Source organism: Schistocerca americana, chromosome 2 (genome assembly GCF_021461395.2).
Source record: "Schistocerca americana isolate TAMUIC-IGC-003095 chromosome 2, iqSchAmer2.1, whole genome shotgun sequence".
Taxonomy (NCBI): Eukaryota; Metazoa; Arthropoda; class Insecta; order Orthoptera; family Acrididae; genus Schistocerca; species Schistocerca americana.
The window spans coordinates 334966135-334982193 of NC_060120.1; the positions used below are offsets into that span (position 1 = coordinate 334966135).

General features: G+C 45.0%; 1 protein-coding gene across 3 annotated transcripts in view; it reads left to right on the forward strand.

The window, feature by feature from the left end:
* Nucleotides 1-16059, forward strand: part of LOC124593138 (atypical protein kinase C) — a 760580-nt gene that overhangs the window by 86601 nt on the left and 657920 nt on the right. The window contains exon 1 of one of the 3 annotated variants that reach the window (XM_047131903.1): nt 61-218. The exons of the other annotated variants lie outside the window; for them this stretch is intronic. The gene's annotated coding sequence lies outside the window, so the exon portion shown is untranslated. Of the gene's footprint in view, nt 1-60; nt 219-16059 lie in introns of those variants that run through there. 3 annotated transcript variants of the gene reach the window in all.

Below are 16059 nucleotides of genomic sequence, written 5' to 3' on the forward strand. Positions count from 1 at the left end.
GTTTGTTGCGGCATCTGCTGTCTACAGCCGGTCTTGAGACCTCAGTCACTCCCGCGGCGCGGCGGGCAATAGTTGGTGTGTGCTGTGTAGTGTTCCGCGCGTAATTTCCGCGTCTGGCAGTGTGTCGCGTGTGTGTACGTGTGTGTGAGTGGGCGGGGATGTCTGGGAGCACAGGGTGACAACCGAAATCCTGCGCAGGCACCGTCGAGTCGCCATTGGTAGGTGGACTTACTATGATGGAGGCGTCTGGGCTTCAGTCGAAGGTGTTCAGTAGAAGCCCATGCATCTAGCTACCCTTGGTTTCGTAAAGGATCGCCTAATTTCTTGTACCCTATCAGAATAGATCTGTGTTCCTCGCTTCAGTAGTGTTCGTTTAACAAGCCCTTTTTTTACCGATCCCCTACAAAGCTAACACGGTGACTTTATGTTCCAACTGTATGTTACAGGATAATTTTAGAGGGAGCCGTTGTTGTACGCATGAAAAGTTTCCGATGTCCTTCGTTATTGCCTTTTTCTTGTTACTAAGACTAGAAAAGTCCGGCGATCGGATGCAAGACAACTTCACTAAGACAATTTACAAGCCATGACCGACAAGAAAAATTGAAAAATTGTTAATTTACTTGACATTTTCGTTGAATTATCAGACCGGTTTTCGTGTCACAGCGAGTACAGAACTGATCAGAGATGGACCGGTTCATAGTAAGAGCTCTGGTGAAGCAGTCATAGATCGCAATCATTCCTGATAAAGAGAACGTTGGTGGAAGCCTCTCGCTGGAACTATGTTGTGTCATTAATATACGAGTGCTACATACATAAAGCAGAACTTGTTCTCCTTCTCAGAATAAGATTGGCGACAAGTAGGTCTCTCAATTTCAGAATTAGATTTCGTGATTACACCTTATAAGCTTGAACAAAAATCCTTCTTGGATGTTACAAATTGGTATCTTCTTAAAAAAGATCGTAGTAAATCCAGAGCGTTTCTTACAAAGTGTTACAGACCTCAGCAGCATTATCTTAACATGAACATCAAATGCGCTGTCAAGACCGCTATGTCATTGTAGCTTCAAAAAAACTTCAAAGTTACGACAGTGGATCAAAAAATAATGCCTCCTGTATCATAAAAAATTAATGATGCACATATAACAGCGGAATTAATGTTACACCCTGAACTGTTCTGTGTACGACTACAGTGCAGCACAGTAACCTTGCATTTTTTACACATTTGTTCCATCGTTGAACCAGGCATCAAAACCAGTTCCAAAAAGTCAGGGCTTTTCTTCCTGATCCATTTTTCTCAGAATGATTTTGAAGCTGTTGATTGTGAACTGATGTTCCTCGAATCACATCATGAGCACGCCCTCGATTGGCATCTGCTGCAGATGTCGTCGGTCGGCCACCGCGCGGTTTATCTGCGATGTTCGTTTCTCCGTCACCAAACTTCTTCCCCCAATGCTGCACATTGTTGATGTCGTTTACAGCCTCCCCATGCACGTTCTGCGTGATTTGGATTAAAACAGCGTTCAGTTAATGAGTCAAGAAGTAAAACACATTTCCAAACTATTCTTGATGCCCGAGTTCAACGATACAATTGCAGATGTGTACAAATGTATGGCGACTATGTTCAACAGTAGTATTGTGTCGAGGACAATTTGGGCTATGATCTGTACTAATTCTGCTGATATATGTTCATTATTAATTTTCTTGTGACACATGAGTTATTCTTTTTTGATTCAGCCTCTTATAAATCGACTCCAAAGAAATTACGTTTCTCATTTCGGCAGCCGTTCAGTCGGAATACCTTCTTATTTGTGTACGGTGGAAGTGTCTCAACGCTGGCATCTTCCATTTAAAAAGTGTAAGCTCCGTTTGCTAGGGGAAATTGTCGCGTTGTACGTAATTTATTTTATTAGTTTAAGGCGTTCTCTCGAAAGGAAGATCGTTTCCTTGAACAGTAATTCTTGTCCAAGTTTCTGTGAAAATTTTTGACAAAAAGGACTTAAAGATCTATTCATTAGATACGTGTACATTTGAGTGGGGAGAGGGTGAGGGACGTTGAACGACGCACGTGTTAACGCTTCCACGCTAAACCCCTTGAAAAACAAAGCGCGATTCGTGAACGATGTATGTAAGGTTTTGGACTGCGTCAGTCTACGCAGAAACTATGTTTGTCACGTGAATCGGAAAGCTTTCCTAATGACGCTAGCAGATTATTTTTAAAATTTTTGTGGCTCTGGTGAACTGCAGTAACATAATTGTGGACAGTGAAATCTTATATACACTCCGACGTGTGTGACTGCGCTACGCTGGTATCAGATAATGTAAGGACAGTGAGGAAAATGCTGTCCCGTATCCATACGGGGTTTCGTGTCTTTCTTTTTTACGCCTGCTCTTTCTTTACATGAACGTATACCGTAACCGGTAACGCATACAATACTAGCATGCGGGACAGGACAGGGAGCTACAGCCGGATCAGATTCCCTTCCCCGATCAACGACGGCTATCCTGTTGTATCGTCCAGCTTATATATGTTCTAAACGTGTTGTCACATCAATTTAAGCAAATACCAGGCTTATTCCCAATCTTCACCTCAGGAAGACACTAAAACGAACGATTGAAACGCGGCAAGTCTCACGACGTGGCTTTCACGAATTAGTGACACATGTCATCCGCAGCATTCCTCCCGGAAGATAAGAACTCTCGCCGGGGCAGAGAAAAAAAAAAAATAGAGGTAAAATATCAGGACAAAAGAAAAGGTTCTTCTTTGTGCGAACTGCAGGTTCGGAAGAAGAAACGAAGAAAGATAGGGGATTAGCGTCGCTTCGATGATGTTGTCATTAGTGACGGAGCACGCGCTCTAGATGGAACTCGGCCGTTTCGTTTTCAGAGGAATCATCCCGGAATTTGCCTTGCTGATTAAGAGAAAATACGGAAAGCCCAATTCTGGGTAGCCATTCGGAGATCTGAATCATTGTCCGGCCGAGTAAGAGTCCAGTGTGTTTACTTCAGTACCGGCCCGCGCTGTCCAGCGTGATAGGTTTCTCCTTGACTATGCCATGTCTCTGCAGTTTCCTGTCTGTTAAATGCAGTTTTGACAAATTATCTGTTACTTGTTTTGAATTCACAATCGTTCAACTAGTAATGTACAGCTTATTGTCGAATTTCGATGTCCAGTGGACATAGGCCCTTTATTACTAGTAATGCGTCGGCTGGAGATACCTCAAACAAGCTGTAAAGGCTTGAAGAAAGGAAGGAAGATTAGGGTTTGGCACCTCATAGACGACGAGATGTTTGGAGACGGGACACATACTCTGATTGGGGAAGGCAATTGTCCATATCGCTTTCAAAAGATTCACTCCGGCTTTTGCCGTAAGCGCTGTAGGTAGATTGTGAAAAATCTGAATCTAGATTGCTGGGTGGTTATTTGAACCGCCGCCATCCGGAATGCGAATCCAGTGAACTAACCGTTGCGGCACCTCGCTCGACAGTAATTTTGGATGTATTCACTTTGAAGGCCAGCAGGCTGAACCTACAGCCAATGAAGTCTGTGTCAGGCGGGAGCAATATTTCGTTCTTTGTATGACATCTGGCAGAATTGTGATGTTCCGGCATATTCTGCAGCTGCTGCAGTTTTGTCAGTCCGGTCTGTGACTTTAGGCAGCACGGAGGTGTAGAAACGACTCAGGCGGACGAACTTTTGTGTAGTTGTTTGATAGTCGCCTACTGATGGGAAATCAGGCGTTGTTGCATCCATGTTTTAGGTTCTTTTCGTTGTAGTTTTGTTCTAGTGTTACTTTAAGCATAACCTCTATGTATTAAGAATTTGGATATAAATATAAATGAAACGCAAGTTTTGCGAACCTCATCGGAAATGGTTTCAAAATGTTCCAGATACTCCAATAGGTATTGTAGTATCTGGTACCGCTGTACCGTACCAAGGAGGATTCCCATAGTGAAATAATTGAACTGCTGGTAGTTCAGAACAGCCTTTGAACACATTGCTGACAGTAGCTGAGTCCGCATGATTGTTGCATCAAGACCCATGAAAGAGACAGTGTCGTTAGAACTGAAACCTTGTCAATTACTCACGGACTAAGTGTTGTCTGTCTCGCCTTGAGCATGTGAAATAAATGAAAAAAATAAATTAGCGGTTACCGTTCCGTCGAAGACGAGGTTACTAGAGGTGAAGTAAAAACGCATATGGGAAAAGGATTGAGTGTATTAGTCTTCACCGATGTAGGGAACACCAGGAAAGTTCACCGGCATGACCGGTAGCAGGTTCGAAACCTGATCCTTCTAAATGTGATTCGAGTATCTTAACCTCTGCGGCATTTCCGTCGGTATGAGCCAGTAGTACACGTTGTCAACAACCATAACCGTTATAAAATACGTCGCCGCGACACTAAAGTAACGTCTATGACGAAAGGAGAGCCGGCCGGGGTGGCCGATCGGTTCTAGGCGCTATAGTCTGGAACCGCGCGACCGCTACGGTCGCAGGTTCGAATCCTGCCTCGGGCATGGATGTGTGTGATGTCCTTAGGTTAGTTAGGTTTAAGTAGTTCTAAGTTCTAGGGGACTGATAACCTAAGAAGTTAAGTACCATAGTGCTCAGAGCCATTTGAACGAAAGGAGAAGTGACAGCACTATCCCAGGAAGAGATATAGTTTGCGGGATACTCGTACAAATGTTTCTCCTCAAATGGTTGAAATGGCTCTGAGCACTATGGGACTCAACATCTGAGGTCATTAGTCCCTTAGAACTTAGAACTACTTAAACCTAACTAACCTAAGGACATCACACACATCCATGCCCGAGGCAGGATTCGAACCTGCGACCGTAGCAGTCACGCGGTTCCGGACTGAAGTGCCTAGAACTGCACGGCCACCGCGGCCGGCGTTTCTCCTCATCCTTCGTTATTTACATGAGTAAAACAGGACTGACGACACTGGTAATAAAGTGTTGTGAAGTCCGATGATAGGAAACACCTGTCGGTTGCTTACGCTTCTCGTCGACGGCTGGCGCACTCACCTTGTCTGAGCAAACACATTACGAAACGATAATGTCCGCTCTTTCGTTCGAAATAGTGTCGTTGAAACACAAATACGTTGAATATGTTACCTGAAATTTACGTGCTAGCGTGTGCTTTGTTTCATGAACTCAACGTGAGTTGGAGAGGATGTGTCATCGGTTATACTGTGGGCGACTGTTTGTCTCCGATGTGTACGTACATGCGTTCTCAGCTGATAAAATTTCCATGTGACTGAATACAATTGCAAACGGATACACTGTATTATGCATTTAAAATGGATCACCAGTTTTCCAAGCATGTGACGAAACAGTAGTTTCATCATAGTTGGCATTCAGTTGTTCGCTCATAATACTCTCGTTAAAAACAGTAAATATTGCTCTCGACGTGTTTAAGTGTTCCATATGTTCTCTCTCTCTCTCTCTCTCTCTCTCTCTCTCTCTCTCTCTCTCTCTCTCTCTCTCTCTCTCTATCTCTCTCCCCCTCTCCCCCTTCCCCCCCCCCTCTCTTTTTCAGCACAACCCCGTTGTTGCTACGAGCGTGAGAGAAAAGGGGAGGGGGTGGGGGGCTGAGAGAGAGAGAGAGAGAGAGAGAGAGAGAGAGAGAGAGAGAGAGAGAGAGAGAGAGAGAGGTAAAGTAGCTGGACTTTGTGTTTCTGTGTTCAGTTACATACGAATGTGTTAACGTTTCGTAGGTAGTCTGGAACGTTGTAATGAAATACCGGTTTTGCAGCTGTTTCGCAGACACCAACTGCAAAGCATTGTTAACCAAATTAAAAATTTCAGTATTTTTGTAATACAGTGTGTTCTTTAAAGAGCTTACTTCAATCGATGGTGATATGCTGCCGCTTGCGTAGCCCTCTTGTGAGTCTTACGTCTTACGCTGTATTGTGCTGTCATGTGAAGCTGAAGCTGTTCTGTCGGATTAGTTGGGTATGGCAGACTTAATAAAGAAATTTATGATGATGAGTTCACTTGTGGGTATCTTTCTCCCAGTATTGTGCTTCACGATTAACAAATCGTGACGCATTCATATTTGACGTAACCATGTGCTCAGATTTAATTGTTAATCGTTTCTGTATGAGTCGCATTCTTAATATTAGTATTGTTTTTATTTTAAGCAATGTCTTTCGGTTGCTAGGAGAGGAAGTGTGCGTGTGTGAGTGGACAGAAGTTAAATGCACCCATTTGATTTACTTGTGATTGACGATCATGATTGATTGAAATAACTTTTCCGTTTGCTTACAGATCATGGTTGTAAATGAACTAGACAATAACGGTGCTGGTAGTTCTTTGCCAGTATTCTTCTGAGCATCTGTTGATAATCTTCGGTTTGGCTGCTCGTTAACTTCGCTTCATAAAATCAGCAGCTTCTTACCCCTGATTTTTACTAACTCAGTTACCTAGGTATTAATGGTAATTTGCCAACAGAAATTGCTTAAAAGGATTAATCATTTAAATAAAGTGTAAATATTTGTGTAGCTGCTCAACTCTTAAAATATTTCCACGAAATACATGTTTACTGGACACTTGAAATGGCTCGTTAGCACGTCCGTGTCAAACGAAAAGGGATGCCGAATGTTCAACCTAGCGTCATGTTTTTAGCAACCACACATTTTTTAATCAAGCTACTAGGAGATTGTGCTTAGTCTGGCGCTTGGCACGTTTCGAATTTTATGAGTACCTATGGGAAAGAAACTAAAGCAGCCCACCTTTTGAAAGCCTCTTCGTTCACTCTCGTAGCAGGAAAGTTTTTCCAGAGGACCGCAGCAGATTTTGTGTCGTATTTCCTGAAAGAATTTTGAGCGACTTTGGTGGGACGACGAGGAAAGACTGCAGAATAATCAGCTGAACTCGAAGCGCACATTTTCAGCGCAGCGTTGGTAATGTAGTCTTTAAAAGAGCTTTAGAGGAAAAGTTTGCGGAAGGCACCATTTTGAGCGTAGCGTACGCGCGCATAAAATGCGAAACTCTTTTTCGATGCTGCGTACCCAGCGATTTCCTCGCTGTCGCTGGTACGGCCACTGACGGAGACACGACCCTGTGGATGCAGCCCGCGTCAGTAGTTCAACAAAATGGTGTGAAATGTTACGAGACATCGAAGTAAATTAATCATCGCCGCCTTTGCAAACAACAGGTATTTTACACTGTGGTGCATTAGCTGCTGGCACAAAAGGAAAAAAAAGGTAGCCATTAACCTGAGCGCGTCTGTAATGGAGTTAATTAACCCCGTTGGCAGTAATGCAGACGAATCCTTTCAATTTACCTTCATTGTTGTTTCATTCTTGTATGGTAGGTGTGATAAACGGTTTGTCAGTATAAAAGTGCAAATTAAGTCTAATTATTTAATGGAAAATCCTGTCCATCCAAGCCGACTTGCCTGATTTTATACCAGACTTGAAGAGATTCTGTTAAATTTTCTACTTCTATTGATACGTACGATGGAGGACAATACCCAGCCCTTCGAGAGTAACAGCTTAGCATTCGAAACAGGCGACAAGGCGGCCTTGTCACTCTCATTAATCCATGAATAGAAGCTCTAAACGGAATGTGAATGTTGACGTTAACAACCTCTGATACGAAGACAGTTTAATTCTAGTTCCTAGATCCATTGTGGTGGCAGGCGCATTGCTTTTGAGGAGGGGAAAACTTGTTTGAAATTTCTGCCCAGTTCCCGTTATACGTCTTCTTGTTTTCTGCATTCGAATTAACTATTGCAAAGTTTGTTCTGTTATTTTATTTAGCGTGTGGCTAATACAGACATATCATGAGATTACATATATATATGTACATATTGGCACACAATCCAGCGCACTGCATCTGGAGTTGCTAGCAGGAAGTCCTCTTTGGCGCCGTGATAGGCTCGAATCCTGCATTCACTGACGATGTGGTGAACAGTCTGGTATGGAGCCCCGCAGTCACAAGCTGGATCAGGCAGCTTGTTCCACTTAAAGAGAGCATCCCTGCATCGCCCATGGCTGGTACGGATTCTGTTGAGAGTAGACCACGTCTTGCGTGGTAAGTCGAATCCACTTGGAAGTTTAGCACCTGAGAAGATGTTATGCAGGTGCACATCTGTCACTGCTTCCCACCGACCTTTCCATTCTTCAAGAGGTTTGAAATTCTTAGCCAACATGTCAGCAGCATCGCACAGAGTTGGATGACGTGATTTCAGTCTCTTGCGATTTAAAAGTGGCAGGTCGCTATGCACGGGTAGGTTAGAATTCCTGGAGATCTTGTGGAATTCTCTCATAAGGGCAGTACATCTGCGTAGATCAGGAGGCATTATACCAGTTAACAGTGGAAGCCAATAAACTGGAGTAGATCTGATTGTGCCAGATATTATGCGCATTGTCGTATTCAGCTGGGTATCAACAAGCCTTGTATGATGACTATTCATCCAAACAGGTGCACAATACTCAGCACTTGAGTATACCAAGCCCAGAGCTGAAGTTCGCAGGGTGGTTGCTGAAGATCCCCAGGTAGTTCCGCATAGCTTATGGAGGATGTTGTTTCGAGTCCTCAGCTTTTGAGCTAAGTTAAGAAGGTGTTGTTTGAAGCATAGTGTACGATCCAGGGTGACACCAAGATATTTTGGGTTCCAGTTGTGATGAAGAATTCTGCCTCTGAAACTTACCTCCAGTTTTACGTTCGCCAACTGGTTATTTAGATGGAAGCAACACACTTCTGTTTTACTCACACTGGGTTGGAGTCTCCAGATTTTGAAGTAATTGTCTAATGCAGACAGGTCATTGGCTAAAATCTCTTCTGTTGTCTTCATTTCCTGGTGTTTGACGGCTAGAGCCAGATCGTCGGCATAGCAGTATTTTCTGGACGAAGTGTAAGGTAGATCAGATAGATATAGGTTGAACAGTAAGGGTGAGAGAACTGATCCTTGAGGCAATCCGTTGTTCAGCTTCCTCTCCTTACTTATGTTGCTTCCAGTGATTACCTGGAACTTCCGATCACTTAGCATGTTGTTAATCAGTCGAGCCATTGTTCTGCAGGGTATGATGCGGAGAAATTTGTAGATAAGGCCTTCCCTCAACACAGCGTCGAAGGCGGCAGTTAGATCAACAAATGCCACAGATGTTTTCTGCTTCATTTGGTATCCTGACTCTATGAAGGATGTGAGAGACAACACTTGGTCGCAGCAGCTACGCCCTGGTCTGAAGCCTGCCTGATCAACTGGAACGTTCTCTAAGATAGCGCTACTTATTCTGTTATATATTAGCCTTTCAAAAAGCTTGTAGCAGCAGCTGAGTAGGGAAATGGGGCGATAGTTTACTACCCTGTTGCTGGGTTTGCCAGGTTTCAGAACAGATATTATCTTCACCTTTTTAAACTCAGATGGAAGTTGACCAGTCAGCAGGATGTCAGTGAAGAATTCTGCCAGCCATTTCTTAGCTTTTCCTCCCATATGGATCAGGAATTCTGGGTGGATACCATCGAATCCAGGTGCCTTAAGAGGTTTGAGGTCCTTCAGTCCAGAGTCAGTGTCTGAAACTGTGACGGGATGGGTATACTCAGATGAGGGAGATGCCTTCTTTTTAAGGTCACGAAGCTGTCGTCTGATATGTCTTGTATGTTCCTTGTCAGGAGGTACTCTTGAGGTGGTAATGATGTGGGAAGCAATTTGGTCTGGTGTTACTTCGGAATTTTTTCTGCATGCTGGTGCACTTCCTCCCAGTTTTCTCAGAAGACTCCATCCTTTCCTGCTCGAGTGGGTAAAGTCCATAGTTTTGACTGTTTCTGCCCATTTCTGCCTCAGAGACATGTCCAAGCTGGACAATAGTTCCGTAGCTATCTCTGGGTCACCACTTTGCTGAAAGTATTGGTACAGTGTTTCACTTTTCTCATTCCATCCTGGATCATATTCTTTTCGGTATCCTCTTGGCATACACTTTTTAGCTGTTGCTGTTACTGCACCAATGAAGCGTTGATAGTTATTATGTGATGGAGGTATCCATCGAATGGTCTTATCCAGTTCCGTTGAAAACTTCATCCAGTCGGCTTTCTGGAAATTCCATCGAGCATGCGGAGTTGATCGTATGACAGGAACAGTGCGGCCAATTTGTATTATTACAGGTCTGTGTTGGCTGTGAGGAAAGGCATCTATCACTTTCCTTGTGGTGTTGATGGGAAAGCCAGTTTCGTTGCAGCTAACAAAGCATAAGTCAGGATTTGAATACTTGTCCCAAGCAACTGACCTGAAAGTGCCTTGATCTTTGGCATCAAACACTAGATGAAGATTATTCTCTTCGATCCATTCTGCAAGCATGCTCCCATTTTCATCATTTTGAGAGTACTTCCAAAGTTCATGGTGACTATTGAAGTCTCCTATGTAAATTGCAGGATGTTCTGCTGTGTGTAGGACAAAATCGGGCCATGTTGTTTTGGGTGGTTTGTAAACATTTGTAATAGTAATGCCGTGCAATTGTATGACAACTGTATGTATATCTGCCTCCACACTTACAGAAATCAGCGAAGCTTCGTTTATGTTGTTACGGACATACGTAGCAATTCCATACACCTCGTGGTAAGTTACACCAAGTGCAGAATATCCAAGAATTCGACCTCGGCTTCGGAATATTTCTTCGCTGGAAACACGAGTTTCTTGAATGGCGACGACATCGATATTGTTGTCCAGCAAAGATTTTGACAGGTAGTCACACTTTGCCCTGCTAATGCTTTCGATATTCAGTTGAAGGAGTCTGATAGTTGGTCCAATGTTTCTTGTTAATGAGCTCTGAAAAGAACTGTTTCTGCTATTTAGTTGATATGTCATTGCCAGGAGATCCTATGGATAGTCTGGCTGCCTGTAATCACTGTTGCTCAATTAGCACCACCCAGGAGGCACGTGTAGGGTATTTTAAGGTTAAACCTACGGACGTGAGCAACGCTACCTCCCGTTTGTTCTGTATTACTGTGCTGTTTCATTCAAGAAATGAAGAAATTTATTATTCATTTAGCACTGTCGATAGTTGTGAATCGCTGTGTGCTGCTAAGCGCAACTAATGTTTCGTGAACTGTACTGTTCCTATCGCCTTTCATTGTGACTTCTTTATGAACCCCTTCTTAAACATGTGGCATCCGTCAGTGTTACGGTTTTTAAGAGTCAGGCTGATTATCTTTGATGACAGTGATCATGCTAACCACCTCCCCATCCTCCCAATTTAACACACACACAGTTTTGTCTTTCTAATGACCTCGACGTTAGCTGTCGATTCAACACTGGAGAACTATTTCCGTATCCGAGCTCACCTTTGTTGTACGAGGTAGTACAAACATTTCCTTTCCAATAAATGCTTGGATAAACTTCGCGCCATTCTTTTCGGTGACTTCAGTTCACCTTGGCCCATAGTATGCAGTTTTCCGCAGATGTTTGCGCCTGGAAAATATTTATCTGTTGGTTTCATTACAGAGCCACAATCTTCTTTCTTGCGAAGTCAGATATTGGACTGTGTATCTAAACAAAACAGTGACATTCAAGCACTAGAAATTGACAATTTCGGAAAAAGACTAGCACGGTCGGTAAGTACTATGTACTTCCAAAGAAAAAGAAACCTGTGTAACAAATGCTAACGCGCTGTTGGCGTTTTAAACCGCTTAGAACAGTTGCTCAGGTGCACTGTATCGTCTCATTCTAGCAAGACTGTGTTTTTTATCAACTAGACATCATCGCAACATACAGTATATTAACACACCACTGGTTTTGCAAAAATATGTAGCTGCATTTTGCAAAAGTTATACGTTGTTATACGAATTTCTCCTTCAGGTTAAAGAGCTATCGCAGTGAAAACGCAACTACTTTGAAGTCGGTTTCGGATGTTAAGGTTATTTGAAACTAAATTGAAATGCTTTCTTAATAACGCAGATTATAGTAAAGATATGACGAAACTGATAACGTTGATCAAACTTGAATACGTATTCTCTAAGTTAACATTTTGTTAAATGGTTGCTGTTTTTTTGTGCTGTATTATAAATCGTTAGCACATCTTCTGAGGCCAGAACGAGTGGTTATGATGTGTGGGACTCCTACATACATCAAAAAAGTTTTGCATCATCTCGGTTCCGAGAATTCCGGAACCTGTACAGAAAATTGGAATCGAGATCAACATCATCATCATTTCCGTCCTTCTTATTGCTCATGAAAACGATACACTGCCTGTTGTACTACCACACAGCGAGACCTTCAGAGGTGGTAGTCCAGATTGCTGTACACAGCGGTACCTCTAATACCCAGTAGCACGTCCTCTTGCATTGATGTATGTCTGTACTCGTCGTGGCATACTATCCACAAGTTCATCAAGGCACTGTTGGTCCAGCTTGTCCCACACCTCAACGGCGATTCGGCTTAGATTCCTCAGAGTGGTTGGTGGGTCACGTCGTCCATAAACAGCCCTTTTCAATCTGTCCCAGGCCTGTTCGATAGGTTTCATGCCCGGAGAACATGCTGGCCACTCTAGTTATCCTTTTGATTCCAAGTTGTCGTGGTTGCCGCACCTTAAAGAGCTCAAGGTGCGGGCCCTGAAGGCGCTGAATATTTTGAACTGTCTGAGCCATCGGTCCTGGGGAGCAGATCGGGCGCGTCTGCTGCAGTTTTATAGGGCTTTCGTCCGGTCGCGTCTTGACTATGGATGGTGTATGGGTCAGCGAGGCCTTCGTATCTGAAGATTCTTGACGCAGTACACCATGAGGGTATCAGGCTGGCTACTGGTGCCTTCCGTACCAGTCCCATCCCCAGCCTGTGCGCTGAGGCAGGGTAGCCGCCGCTCGCCATCCGGCGGAAACTCCTCACGGTGCGACGGGTGTGTCAATTCCTTGCCTGTCCTATCTCACCTGCATACCCTACTGTTACCCGACCGCCTATGGAACGTCTCTTTTTCCAGTCGTCCAAGGTCAACGAGACCATTTGGGATTCGTGCCAAGCATTTGCTTGAGTCCCTTGGTGTGGAGCGTGTGGCACCCCAACTCCAGGGTTTTACCCGTCTGCCTCCCTGGTTGCTCCAGAGGCCCAGCGTCCTTTTAGACTTGCCAGAGTACCGGAGGAGCTGCACTCCTGCGTTTGTTTTTACCTCCTTATTTTACGATATTTTAAACCAGCATGCCGACCATGTACCAGTATTTACGGATGGCTCTAAACAGGGGGACTCTGTTGGTTGTGCTGTTGTTTTCCCTGATCGAGCCGTCAAGTTACGGCTTCCTGCAGAGTTTACCATCTTTGATGCCGAATTGTTTGCGATCTTGCGGGCATTGGAGCAGATGAGATGTGTTCCCAGTCTTAAGTTTCTCATCTGTTCTGACTCCCTGAGTGTCCTTCAGACCATGCAACACTTGTACCCAGCGGATACGGTCGTCCAGAACATCCATGATGCCCTACTCCACCTGCAACGGCAGGGGAAGGAGGTTTCTTTCTGCTGGGTGCCGGGGCACGTGGGTATTAGGGGAAACGAACTGGCGGATGTGGCTGCCAAAGATGCATGTTCCCTCCCTCACGTTGTTGAATGTGCCGTCCCCCTCCATGCTGTTACCTCCCTTTTGCGTTTTCGTGTTATGCGTCAATGGGAAGAGGAGTGGCTGGCAGTCGGTGAAAATAAGCTGCGTTTGATCAAGGCCACCACGCGGCCATGGCGTACGTCCTACCAGTCATGCAGGCGGGATGAGGTTCTCCTCACTCGCCTCCGCATCGGGCACAGTCCCTTAACGCACGGTTTTTTACTCCGGCGGGAGGACCCCCCAATCTGCAGTGCTTGTGGCGTCCAGATTACTGTCCGCCACATTTTACTTGACTGTCTTTTATTCTCTGACCAGAGGGCGGTGGTTTCCTTGCCACCGGATTTGCCCTCTATTTTGCAAGACGACGCAACGACTGTGGTTAAGGTCTTACGGTTTTGTGTCCTGTCCAATTTGTTACCTCGGATTTTAGGGAGAGGATTTTAATGTGCTGCTGGGTGACTGGCTCACCCAGGCTTTAGGTAAGAGGTCCGCCAGTCACGATTATCTACTTGTTTCACTTCGATTTCTGTTCTCTTTTCCTTATGTTTCCTTTCCTTTTTTAGTGCGTTTCTTCTCCTTTTGTTTTGCCTCTGTATGTGAGGATTTGTAACTGCGTCAGGTCTGTGTCTTTTAGCCGTTCTCCTTGTTCGCTGCCCGACTTCGTCCCTTCACTGCATGTGTTCCTGTTTCTATGCGTTTGGGCGCTGATGACCACGCTGTTTAGCGCCCGAAAACCTCAAACCACACACACACACACACACACACACACACACACACACACACACACACACTAGTTATCCTGAAGGAAGTCATTCACAAGATGCGCACGATAGGGGCGCGAATTGTCCTCGATGAAGACGGATCGCCAATATGCTGCCGATATGGTTCCACTATCGGTCGGAGGATGGCATTCACCTATCGTGCAGCCGTTACGGCACCTTCCATGACCACCAACGGCGTACGACGGTCCCACATAATGCCACCCCAAAACAGCAGGGAACCTCCACCTTGCTGCACTCGCTGGACAGTGTGTCTAAAGCGTTCAGCCTGACCAGGTTGCCTCCAAACACGTCTCCGACGATTGTCTGGTTGAAGGCATATGCAACTCTCACCGGTGAAGAGAACGTGATGCCAATCCTGAGTGGTCCGTTCGGCATGTACTGGGCCCATCTGTCCAGCTCTGCATGGTGTCGTGGTTGCAAAGATGGACCTCACCATGGACGCCGAGAGTGAAGTTGTGCTCTAGGTAGGCTGTTGCGCACAGTTTGAGTCGTAACACTCCGTCCTGTGGCTCCACGGAAAGCATTTTTAACATGGTGGTGTTGCTCTCAGGGTTCCTCCAAGCCACAATTCGTAGGTAGCGGTCATCCACTGCAGTAGTAGCCCTTAAGCGGCCTGAGCGAGGCATGTCATCGACAGTTCCTGTCTCTCTCTGTCTCCACCATGTCCGAACAACATCGCTTTGGTTCACTCCGAGTTGCCTCTACACTTCCCTTGTTGAGAGCCCTTCCTGGCAAACAATGCAGATGCGATCGATCCTCGGTATTGACCGTCTAGGCGTGGTTGAACTACAGACAAAACGAGCCGTATAACTCCTTCCTGGTGGAATGACTGGAACTGATCGGCTGTCGGACCCCCTACGTCTAATAGGCGCTGCTCATGCATAGTTGTTTACATCTTTGGGCGGGTTTACAGCCATCTCTGAACAGTCAACGGGACTGTGTCTGTGATACCATATCTACAGACAACGTCTATCTTCAGGAGTTCTGGGAACCGGGGCGATGCAAAATTTTTTTTGATGTGTGTATTTGACGAGAAGTAATCAAAAGTCCTTTTACAGACATGTAAATTTTGGTCTCGAATATTTTCTCAAGAATCAGTTTCGGTGCCTCCCTGGATAATTTTCGTAAACAGACTACAACCAGCCACCTCTCCAACCGAACAGCCGAACTGGCTGTCCATCGCTTGGCGTTGACGCGATGACCCTTCCTGTATCTAACCTTTTTCTCGGTCAGTCTTTCCAATTTTCGCTCTGAATGTCTCCCGAGCGGACATGATTGGTGTAGATACGTAGTACCTGTCCCCTCCCCCCCCCCCCTTTCTCTCTCTAGATGAAATTTGGCAGGCCTAACCGTTTATTCCTTTCTCCATCGCACGAGTAGATGTTACCCTTGCCCGTTTTCTGAGGGAATAAAACGTATGTAACCTTTTTCTCGGTCAGTCTTTCCAATTTTCGCTCTGAATGTCTCCCGAGCGGACATGATTGGTGTAGATACGTAGTACCTGTCCCCTCCCCCCCCCCCCCCTTTCTCTCTCTAGATGAAATTTGGCAGGCCTAACCGTTTATTCCTTTCTCCATCGCACGAGTAGATGTTAACCCTTGCCCGTTTTCTGAGGGAATAAAACGTATGTAACCAGTAACCATAAATCGTGCAAGCTCTGAAGACTGCTCTTAAAGCTGAATGAGTTTGTGTAACGTGTATCTGAGTGTGTAACGTAAATGAGCCGAACACTCACTGCATAACAGTATCCAGGTAT